The sequence below is a fragment of the Bidens hawaiensis genome, unplaced genomic scaffold (assembly GCF_021521415.1).
Source record: "Bidens hawaiensis isolate Kalapana, Puna unplaced genomic scaffold, B.hawaiensis_p1.1 tig00002759_1, whole genome shotgun sequence".
NCBI classification, from domain to species: domain Eukaryota; kingdom Viridiplantae; phylum Streptophyta; class Magnoliopsida; order Asterales; family Asteraceae; genus Bidens; species Bidens hawaiensis.
In genome coordinates this window covers 2,751,406-2,763,512 of record NW_027491149.1, presented here as the reverse complement: position 1 = coordinate 2,763,512, position 12,107 = coordinate 2,751,406, and the positions used below count along the sequence as shown (strand labels likewise).

General features: G+C 34.6%; 1 pseudogene across 1 annotated transcript; it reads left to right on the top strand.

Moving 5' to 3' along the window:
• Nucleotides 1–3,682: 3,682 nt before the first annotated feature.
• LOC143620990 (oxysterol-binding protein-related protein 1C pseudogene) lies at nt 3,683–4,916 on the top strand (annotated as a pseudogene). Its single transcript, XR_013151433.1, has 2 exons — nt 3,683–3,940; nt 4,338–4,916. The product of XR_013151433.1 is annotated as an oxysterol-binding protein-related protein 1C pseudogene (transcript).
• The last annotated feature ends 7,191 nt before the right edge of the window (nt 4,917–12,107 follow it).

The window sequence follows — 12,107 nt, the reverse complement described above, 5'->3', positions numbered from 1 at the left end:
CAAATGCATGAGAAGCCTGCATTTACAAATAAAGCAATATGGTGACTTAAGAAAATGTAGGTAACAACCCAGATAGCTTTTAAATGTTTCGCTAATATATATATATATATATATATTTTTTTTTAAGATTTAAGATGTTAATTATTCAATTTAACTTTTATGTATAATGACAAAATATCTCAACTTGAAAGTTAGATAAATCCTAAAACCTACTATAACCTAACGGTGTTTATGAAACCAAAAAAACCCGAACTGAATCGAAAAAACCAAAAAGCCAATAAGAAAAAATCAAACTGAATTAGAAACTTATAGTTTGGTTTTGAATTTTATTAACAATCAAAATAAAAGTTTGTGTTCGGTTTTGTGTTTTGTTAACAATCGAAAAAACTTAACCGAAACGACCCGAAATAACCAAAAATCCATAATAACTGAAGCGTAACCATTAAAACTAAACCTACCAATGACTATTTACTTTGATTTTAACATATAAGTTAATAACTAATATTTGGTTTACGCATACAGTTAATAACTAATAATATTGGTACTTTTAGTTTTGATTTTGAGTGTAACTTTTAATGACTTTCAATATTTTAGATCCAAATACTTAATATTCTACTACTTATTAATTTCAAGGAAAAAAATATTAGGTCAATTTCAATATCTTGGGTTGAATTTTTTTTTTTCCAAATTTTTCTCCCAATTAGCAAAATAAAAAAAAAACCGCATCTAAAACCGAAACAAACCTAACCCAAAAACCGAAAATCAAAAAAACTAAAACCAAATGGTTTTAAAATACCAAAAAAACGAATGTTTAGTTTTTGGTTCATTTGTAACCTAAAACTGCACCGCACACACCTTTACTATAATCATAAATTACTTATTGATCCTAAATATGAGTCACCAAATACGGCCAATTTAAATATAAGTGATCAATATTTATTCTTTTTACCAATTGAACCAACTTTCATTATCACAACCAAATCCGTAAGGAGCTGAATCTTACTTATCCTGTTAAAACAAATCTATATTGACACATGACAACATTCTAGCACGTTCACATATGATGCCACGTATCTTATTACCTTTTATATCATATCCACATAATCTAACTATACTATTAAAATAAGATGATTTTTCCACATTGAATCATTTTAGAGCCTCCACATAGAATGCCACGTAGACATGACAAGTGAGCAATTTCCTATTTTATCAAGCCAATCAATTATATTTTGAAAATAAATAAGTTATAGAAATATCTACATATTCTAGTAAAAGAAAATAACTGAGACACACGTCGGTTTATGGTTAAACCTCACAACTTTTCCCCTCCAAAACCAAGATCTTAATTGACTTAATATATGTCATATTCACTTTCCTTTTACATTTTATTCCAAAATAAATATTAACTTTTATTTTACTATATATTGCAAAATACTTGGTGAAACTAAAAATTAACAACAAACCATATTTGTTAAAGATTGAAAAGAATATAATTTCAAATGTAATCATTAACATATTATACTATGTATGTTGTTGATAATTATAAAGAAAAACAAACTCGAACATGCTTTCATAAACATAACATATGCGGATGAAATATGGTCCGTATAACTTGATCATTGTATTATGCCACTCTCGCCTACACATTAAGTATTGCTGATTTTTTTTATCAATAATTGTTTTGGGTTTTGTGAAACTTAAATTTGATTTTACAGTCAAAAGTTGGTAAATAGATTATTTGGTACAAGTTAACGACATTAGGGTCAAAATTTATTATGGGTTAAAATGAGAAATCTGAATATTTTTAAAAGTTTGAAAATACAAATAGATTTATCACCAAATTTGTTATGGGTTCTAAGAAATGTTGATTTGAAAATGTCAAATGGATGAAAGTTAGAATTTTAAACATGATTCGAGTTTCAAATTTATATTCAAAGACATTTTAGAAATAATTAAAAGGTTCAGGATTTGAAAAATTGACTATTTTTCCATCGACATTAAAATTAAGAAAATATAGTGAGCACTTCTGACATGACACCCCATGCCTATCAATGCTTCTAACTTTAATCAAATTTGAAATATTTGTGTCAACATTAATTTTTCATTCAATGGTGATCGGAACGTTGTATTGAAAGCATGTCATGCATATCTATGCTCAAATGAAGCAAAATATTCACAAAATTAAATGGGTTAACATGTGATTTTTTATGTTGTCGTTATGGCAAAGTCGATAACCCCCTAAAACTTATCAAAATCTTTTTCATGATGTAGCTCAGAAAAACATAGTTCTTGAAGAACAACCGTCGTAATAATTTAATGTTCAGATTTCCTTCTATGGGTTGTAAAATTGATAAATATTTCAAAAAAGGTAATGCTCCTTCGGTATTTAGGATGAGTGATCAGAACTACTATTATAAGAGAAGTGTTCTTCGTAAATTATTTCAATTATACATATATGATACTGACATTGAAAGTTTCAATAAAATGAGCGTTCTCGGGTACGTTTTTTGCAAGTGCATTTTTTATTAAGTTTATTTAAAAAAAATCATTTTGTAAAATAAATAAAATTAACTGTACACATAGTATAGATCCAAATATATATGTAATGCATTTATTCATACATATTATGTAATTTTTTGTTTTACTTGTAATTGTATAATTTAGATAATCCCGTGTGTTACACGGGCTCTAAATCTAGTTCTATATGTGAATATATATACAATTTGTTAAATATCTTATTAGTATGTTATAAGTCAACCTTTGAATATATATTTAAATATAATGATATTAACATTTCTTCTAATCACACGGTCACTATCCATTTTTGTATTTAAAAAGGTTTTTAGAGATTTATGAATTGTAAAATTTTGTTTATCATTATTTATATCTTATGAATCCATAATATATGTTATTATGTATACTATTATATTTAACTTTTTTGTTGTATTTTTTTAACCACCCGTACATTATACGGGCTATATATATCTTAGTTAGTAACTAATCAAATACAAAATTCCAAAACATATTAATCATAATTAATGATATTTATTTTGTCAACTTTAAAATAATATAATGTGAGATGATTTTATTAATTTTTTTAGTTTGTATTATAAAATCGTTTAAAAAAGTTTACAAATTATAAAATCATTATAAAAATATATTCATATTTTTATTTATAATAATTTTCGCACGCATACACGGGTTATTAGCCTGCAACAACATTAAAGCCACATTTCTAAATCCCACCAAAGTTGATTTTTTTTTTTGAAAATTGACTTTCATTAAAAACAAACACAACCAACGACTATCATCAAGACGGAGAAAGACGCCGAAATCCAAAAACCAAAAACAACAATCACGTTACATCAAATAAACACCATCTTTTCCAATCCACTACCCCTATCCCACCAAAGTTGATAATAACATCCAGGGGTAGGAAGTAGAAACGTACACCACCTGTGAAATTATGAGTGGTTAATTAGGACCATGAATACATATGGAAAGCAAGACTTGTTTAGAAACTGAAAAGAAATGAAATGAATGGAACCATTAACTATTAATTCGCCGAGAAAAACGTTTTCCATTTCTCTTTCTAATTTGTCTCCCCAGTCTAAAAAAAAAGAATAAAAATGAATCTATCCGGCAACCAAATGGCCACATTTTCGATCAAAAACCACTAAACATGCCTTCTGCTACCGTAGTCACAACGGTGCCACCGATAGCCACAACAAGCTTATCTGGGATCTTGGATAAGTGGGTCAATTGTGGCAAAGGCTGGAAACCCAGATGGTTTGTCTTACAAGATGGTGTGCTTTCATATTACAAGATTAATCATGGTCTCGACAAAAACATGGTTTCAAAGGAAATCGATAAAGGGTGTCGGGTCATTGGCAGCTGTTCACCTCACCACCGCAAGCCCCTTGGCGAACTTCACCTCAAGGTTGGTTCACATTCTATTCAATACGCTGATTGAATTCACTATTAGAAATCTGGGTTGTTTTCAATAACAATATCGGTCTTACAAACAGAATTTAAATATTTAACGAATGTTTTCTAACAAACATGATACGGAAACTTTTTCCTAAAAATATTTCCTATGCATTTTCAACGTGAAACTTTTTTATTCATTTCCGATCATGTTTTTCCTACACATTACATGCTTTTACTATGCATTTCTGGTGAATAAAAAAGCTTATTTATTGTAAGAAAATACATTTTTTCTACTAAAAATACAGAAAAAATCAAATATAACTATTAATTTCTGCCACGTAAGTATTTGATCTATGTTGTTCAAATTAATTGATGAGATATATTTATTTGTTGGTAACTAATTGCAGGTATCATCAATTCGGGAAAGTAGATCAGATGACCGAAGGTTTTCAATATATACAGGCACGAACAGGCTGCATTTACGGGCAAACAATCAGGAAGATCAAAAGGAATGGATGGAAGCCTTGAAGACTGCAAAGCGGATGTTCCCACGAATGTCTAATCGGGAACTGATAAACACTATGACCACTGAAATTACGGTTTCAACAGAATTGTTAAGAGCGAGATTATTGAAAGAAGGCGTAAATGAGGAAATCGTTCAAGATGCCGAAAAGATTATGACGAGTGAGTTTTCGGATATGCAATCGCAGCTTGCGGTTCTGAGAAAGAAACTAAGGATTCTTATAGATAGGGCTTGTAAATATTGAAACATGTGTTGTGGTAATAAAATCGAGCTTGTTTTAGGGTTGTTTTTTTTTGTTATAAGACACGTATCGACTTGATAAAGATGGGTATTTGTGACCGGCAAATCCATCATAAATTGCAACATTTTTGGTCGTAGCAAATCAAATCGACGGCAACTGTTTGTGAGAATTGTGACGGAAAACTTCTAAAGATATTAGGGACCGAAATACTGGTTTTTATATTTGCAACCGAAAATGCCATAGATACTATTTGTTACCAGGTTCCTTTAGAACAATAATTATTAGGAGTGAACTTTATGGGGTTTACCCGCCAAACCCATCCGTGTAATTTTCAATATATAAGTAACGGTTACGATTCAAGTTTGCGTATGGGTTGCACCTAGCTAGTAGCCGTTATCATATCATTCCAACTATTGCTACAACAAATAGGGGGGCAAGAGAAGGGTACCACGTTCCCATGGGTTCACAGCTTCGTCCCCTTTGTCATCCAAACCTGCCAACATGAAAGAACCCATTAGAAGGGGACCAGAGGCCAGGTCTCTCGACCATCCTCCGACCCTCAACAACGATCGTTTAGACGAAGTAAGAATATAAGTAGATAGAAAAAAATATATGTAAGTGTAAAGAGCATGGTGTGAGATGGTGATCACTAAGACTGCCCTGGCTAGCTGTTAGATAGCTTGATCACTTCGGCGGAATGCTTCAGCAGCTCAGGAGCTACTTCAGCAATAAGTGAAGAGAGAGGAAGAGTATTTCTAAAGAGAGAGAGAGATGTATTTTATGACTGAAATTAGAATGGTTATACCTAAGTCCAAGTGGTCTTTATATAGTGAGGGAGGTCTACTTAATTAGTTGAGATGTTGAACAGCTAACTCGCTTTATCAAGAAGGCCTTATCCAACCATTTCTAAGTTGTAGGTTTGTGTCTTGCCATTTTGGTGAAAATGTCTACCACCTTTTGTTTGGAGAACACTCACCCACTAACATGTCAGACCCAAAAGTGGTCAACTCCTGAGAGTTACTGTTCACGTCACATCAAATGGTGATGAAGCAATTGAGCCAAAGTGTTCATTGCTGCTTCAACTTTGGTGATTGAGCTACCTCCCCCCCCCCCCCCGTCATTAGCCCCACCATGCCAGAGGTTATTATGACGAAGTGATGGTGGCGTCTGACTTTAATCAGCTATTCAGATCACTGATGGGCATCTTGGCCCACCCGCTCATCTCCTTTTCTGCTAAGTTATTATCAGTTTTTTAATGGTTTAGGCTCCATCGCTTGATTGATGCAGTTATTGATATCAAATTTGAATTTTTAAAATCTGATGTGATGGTTTTGCATGTGAGTATGATGGCTAAGTGAACACGTGGTTGTTGTGATGTTTTGATATATTTGGGTTATATATTTTTTTAACAAACATCCTCCCATTTACATCCTTTAATCCACTGATCTCTTCATTTTATTCATCGCAAATACTACATGTTCATCGGTTCTCTCCGTTTCATTTCTATCTTTGCGATACTTTGATACTTTAGCATTTTATTGCTTAAGCGCTCGATCGGTTAAGCATTTTGCTGCTCGAGTGCTTTATCGCTTTGAGCACTTTGTTGGTGCAGTCACTTGTTTTAATTTTGAACCCTTGATTTGGATATAAACTTATGCTAATCTTGTTAGTTTTCACCAGATACGCTTCTTCCGAAGTTAGAAGGATTTTGACACGTTGACCTTTAACGTGATAAGTTTTACAATATGCTGGGGTTCAAGTTGATTAGCTTTTGTCGAATGCATTCACGAGTAATAGGCTTTAGTGCCAAGGTTCTGCCTAGTCGCGTTTAATCTGAACATGATGGCTCAAAGGTTAACATTGATTCCCGATGGTTAATGTGGGACTTTGGGCCCTTGTTTTGGTGGAAGCTATGGGGTTAGATCTTTGCCCATGGTCCTTAGCTTCAACACATAGATGACAAGCCTATTAAGCTTCAACTTGCTGAACTTTAGTTTACTAGGTTGTATTGTGATGTTCGGGTATTTTTTATATATATTAGTGTATTAATTAGTTAGTTTTATTGAGTATATTGTTAAAACTTTGGTACTTCATACGTGCTTTTGTATTTCAGGTTATTGATCGTTAAAGATGTTAAATTGGAGACTTGTACGAGAATGGAATGATATCTCGGGAAAACCGAAGCATGAATTGAAGTCTTGGGAAGTGCTACAAGGATTGGAAGAGTGTGGATGAGAAATCATAAGCCGGTGCTATAAAAAACAAGGTCGGTTTACAAAACGTGACCAAAAATTAAAACGGACATATCTTGGGCTAGAAAACGAGTTACGGGACCCATAATATATGAATTTTGGGTTTCTCAACGAGAGGAATCTGAATATGGGGTTTTCTTAGGTCTCGATACGCGACGACATGAGGTTATGACCATCGCGTATCGCAATGGACATAAAAAACACTTAAAATCAGGTTTTGACCTATATCTTCTATTTTACGAACCCTAATCAGTTATCACGACTTCCAGCCGTCTGGGGGACGAAAAGGGGCGATTCCAGAAGCCCCGAATCACCTCCAATTGCTTCGGGGTTCATAGTTCATCGTCCTGAATCAATAGCCGAAGACTAATCGAAGATCATGAGCGACTGGTTCGTCACGAGTCATTCTCGGGATGTAGAGTATTGTGGCTTTTTCAGTATTTTCTCATGTGTAAAAGAACAAACTAATTGTAATTGTTTTTGATAAATCTATGAGTATTGATGTTTGGCATTGTTGTGGACTCAGTCGGTTTTTGTTTATTTCGATCAGAACGATTAGTTTTCCAGTTGCCATGATAATTGCTTATAGGGTTGTTTTGACTAGTTTGAATATGATGAAGCATGCAATTTGCCTTTAGTTGAGTCACACTGGCATAGACTGTTTGAGAACCAGTGTCGTGTGTTAATGATTGTTGATGCCTAAGGTTTGCCTAGTTAGTCAATCTAATTTGATCTTTGACAATTAATCTGTTAAGTTAACATGAGAGTACTGTTTTAGTTTGCATGCTTGAACCCTAGGTATGATTATGTTCTTGTTAATTGTTAAACTTGTTTAAGTGTTTGTTGCTTCCAAACAAAACTTGCTGGTGTGATCAGCACTCGACAAAACTTCATAAGTGTTTCTTTATAATTGTTTAATAAATATAATTAAATAAATGAACAAACGTATGACATTGACCACATGCTCCTCTGGATTCGATACCTGACTTGCCCTGTCTATAGGTAAAATTAGGTTTTTGCAATTGGTACGACATGGTTATCATATTGCCATGGCCAGGATTTTCGGATAATCAAGAAAGAATTGAAATGATTAATCAAAATCATGATTTTCTGCCAAGTACTCTTCCTATTAAACTTGCCTTAGGTTTAGACACACATTTCTTCATCACTCTACTAAAACTGTTAGACGATTTGGACTAATATTATTTGTCTACTCTATATATTTTTTACTTGTAAATATTCTACTTTTATATATATATTATTATCAGTCATAATTATGTCAATTTATTTATAATATTTATGCATGCTTTTAGATAGTTGTTATTGATTCTTACAATCTAAGCGAACAAACAATATTAAATACGATACTTGTGAGACCAGTTGACTAAAGTCAAAATACAGACAACGTTCAATGTGTTTAAGTATTTTATTGTTTGGTCATATACAACATAATAATTCAACATAAATAAACAATATTTCTAACACTAGTTAAATTAATTAGTTGAATAGTATAAAGGATTTAGTACAACAAGAATCTCTAAAAAATATAGTCTTTAGAATTTTGTGCAGCCGATATATGTCTACAGAATTGGGTATGTGTCTACATGATTTCACCAACGCATATTAGCATGCCCTCGTGACGCATAAGATGAACGATTTGAGATTATATTTTGGTATCTCGGTTTGCATATATCAATACGCTTATACCAATGCATACCTTAGTAGTTAGTAGGATATGATTCTCCAACATTAAATAACATTTAGGTATGTCGGTTACGCGTTTATCAACACGATTACACCGACATATCCCGTTTAGCATTTCAAATGCATGTCACCTGGTCATCAGTCTTTGAAGGTGTTGGGCTAAGCTTAAGCAATTTCAAAAGCTTAGCCAAATAGCCCCTAAAGTGAAACTTTCGGACACCATTAAAAGCATACATCCAGATCTACTAGAGATCCAGGAGAACGTGACTAGTCGGCCAACACATTGCCTTCAATTTCTCATTGTTTGGAATCGATATGAAAATCGAATAAGACAAGATGCCGTTCAAAAGGTATTATATTTCTGAGAACACCAATTCCAACAAAAGTTCAAGAACGTGCGCTTTACAAGGCTTATGGTGCGGACAGAGAAAGAACACGAAGCCCGAACCCAATCGAACTTGATCATAACTTCTGTATCAGTATGCAGATGGTCTAGCAAATAGGCAGAAACCCAGACTACTGGAGGTTTCAGGATGCCCTTAACCAGGTTTGGGATCCTGAGGACCCTGCTGATATGACCATTCAAGACATACCTGAGAGGAGGGCAGAATCACCACCACGTCAGACCCACTGCCGCGATTACTCTCAGCAGGGCGGCCCATCATCATCAGGGGCCGACCCCAGCTCGTCATACCATAGCCAGTACTCTTTCGAGGGGCTATACGGGCTCATTGCCAGTTCCAGACTCACACCACCGCTTTTTTTGACAGGTTATCAGGATAGATTACTAATTCTAACACCTAGCGAGTGGCAGAATATGCAGAGGCGAGGCGAGAGATTCATTAGTTGAGTGAGCGCATGGACCGACAATGGGGATCCTTTGACCTGGAGCACTGGGTAACTGACGAGCAGCGGAGATGGTAGGTCTGGTATGGGTATGAGTATGGGTATGTGCGGTAGTACTTATATGACATTATTATTATTATCTATGTTTGAAACAATTTCTATTTGGTTGTTGTTGGTTTGTTATGGCCGTGGGTGCCAAGACATTTGACTAGGAACTTATTTAGCCCGTGTGAGCAGGGTATGGATGATTTCATACCCAATAGTCAGTAGTACTATGCTTTGGTTGTTTGTTGGTTGTGTGCAGACTTTATTATTCAGGTATACTACAGGAAAACAGACGAAAAACAGGGGACACTCTGTTGGAATTTTGTTAGCCCGTAGGGAAGTTCCTTTCCATTGTACCCACCATACTTCATATGAATCTGATTATGATTCTTGGTATGAATCTTTTCACATTGAGAACAATGTGAAATTTCAAGTGTAGGGAGGGGAATTACTAGACCAATTGCTTAAAAAGAAGTTTTGTAATATTGAGAATAAATTTATGCAAAATATGACATTTATACCCAAATCCTCCGTTACTGTGAGATAAACCTTATGCCATATAAATATTTCTTTCAAAAGCTTTGAGTGAGTCAGATGTTTCGTGTGATTTAGAACTTGTCACAAATATTCATTTCAAGACCGCATGAAACGTTGTATAAAGAAGAAGGTAATATTGTCACCATTCTCCAAATCACAAAACCCAAAAACCTTATCTAAAAAAACCTTACCACTTTATCCCTCTCACCGGTAAATACAACACTGGTCTTTTACCGGCAGACCCTAAAGAACTGGAAATGCATTCTGTCTTTTTCAATTTCCTTTGCCGCATACATTTTGCAAAACCTAGGTTGCCTCCAGAACTTAGGGAGAGAATCTTTCTCTTTAGCAATGAGGTGAGGAAAAAGTGGCGCCAAGACGAACAAAGGCTACCATCTTGTGGAGTTTCCAAAAGCGCGATGAAAAGAAGAGCAAAAATATACGAACGATGCTTAGGATGGGAAACTGGTCCCACGAATGAAGATGTAGAAAAAGTCAAAATTAGTCTCAACATGAATATACCGAACTAATGAGGGTCAGGGCTATTAGGCGGAAAGCCGAACGATTCATTAGAGTTGGGAGTTATGTTCAGATTAGGATTGAGGAAGAACTGATCCACATCCTCGACAAAACTGATCTTGACGATCTAACCTTAAAAAAGTCACTAGGTTTGTAAAAAAAACTACACAACAATTGGGAGAAAAGGAGCTAACCATTGAAGACATCTTGAGACTCCCGACGAACAACAGAAGTTGTATTTACCATCCTCATCCTCATTTAACCTAAACCCTTGAACCGCCACAAAATACCAAACCCTTAATCAACCAAAACCAACCCATGTTGTCTTCTGATCTATGCAACCCTTCACAAAGGTGGAGATTTGAACTTGTTACAAGCTTATTTATCACAGGCTACATTCTTGCTAAGATTCTTGCTAAGAGTGTTCACATACATACATTATAGGTATGATAAAATATTAAATCGATTGTGAGTGAACATTGTGAGAACGTGACGTTTTGCATAAACAGAAGCTCATAAAAGGAAATCGCCTTTTTATATATCACTACATATATTCCTATGATTTAAGGTTGGTTATTTTGTACCCATTTTCTTGGAACTCTTTTGGGGATGTTCAAGCTATAGTCCTTACTTGCTATTTTTAGAGAATATTTATAAATAGCTTGCTTGAGGACAAGAAAGGTTCAAGTGTGGGAATGTTTGATGTATATAAAAATATACATATTTTTAGCATCAAATAATCTCTAAAAACTGCAACTTCTATAAAATAATATAGCTCAAATGGCTACTTATCATATTTAAATGTATTTTTAGGTAAACCCAAGCCTTAAACGAAGAAACAAGCGAAAAGCCGAAGAAAAATGAAAGAAAACCAAAGAAAACCCTCTAACACGCCCCATGCCCCCTAGACACACCCCCATGCTTTCCTATGCAAGAAGAGACAAAAATCTACAAGAAAAGACAAAATACTAGACACGGGGATGTGCCTCAGGAGGCATGAGGCCGTGGTCACCTTTCAGAAAAGACAAAAGATATATAACAAAGGACCAAAAACACGGGGCCGTACTTCATGAATCACTCCCCCGTGCCGAGTGAGCATGTATGATCTGACAGAGCATTTAATGCGACTAGACACGTGGACACGGGGGCGTGCCTCATGGAGCACGAGACCGTGCCTGAGTGCCCAGACAGCCTATAAATAGAGGAGCATGTTGCACTCATTTGGTGTGCTTGAAGAAAACTTCTATACGGGTTTCTCTTATAAAAACACTCACATTACACTCATATTGAAGATCTTGTGGAGAGTTTGAATGCTTGGGGACTATCATCATCAACATCCATCATCATCATCATCCATCACCATTGAAGAAGGAATATTCATCCTACATTTGGTTAGATTGTTCTAGTTTGATCATGTGTTTGTTATCTTCATTTCTTTTGATGTTCATAACCATGCTCATTATTAGCTAAACTCCATTTACTATCTAAAATCTATGAAGAAGCTTTGTTT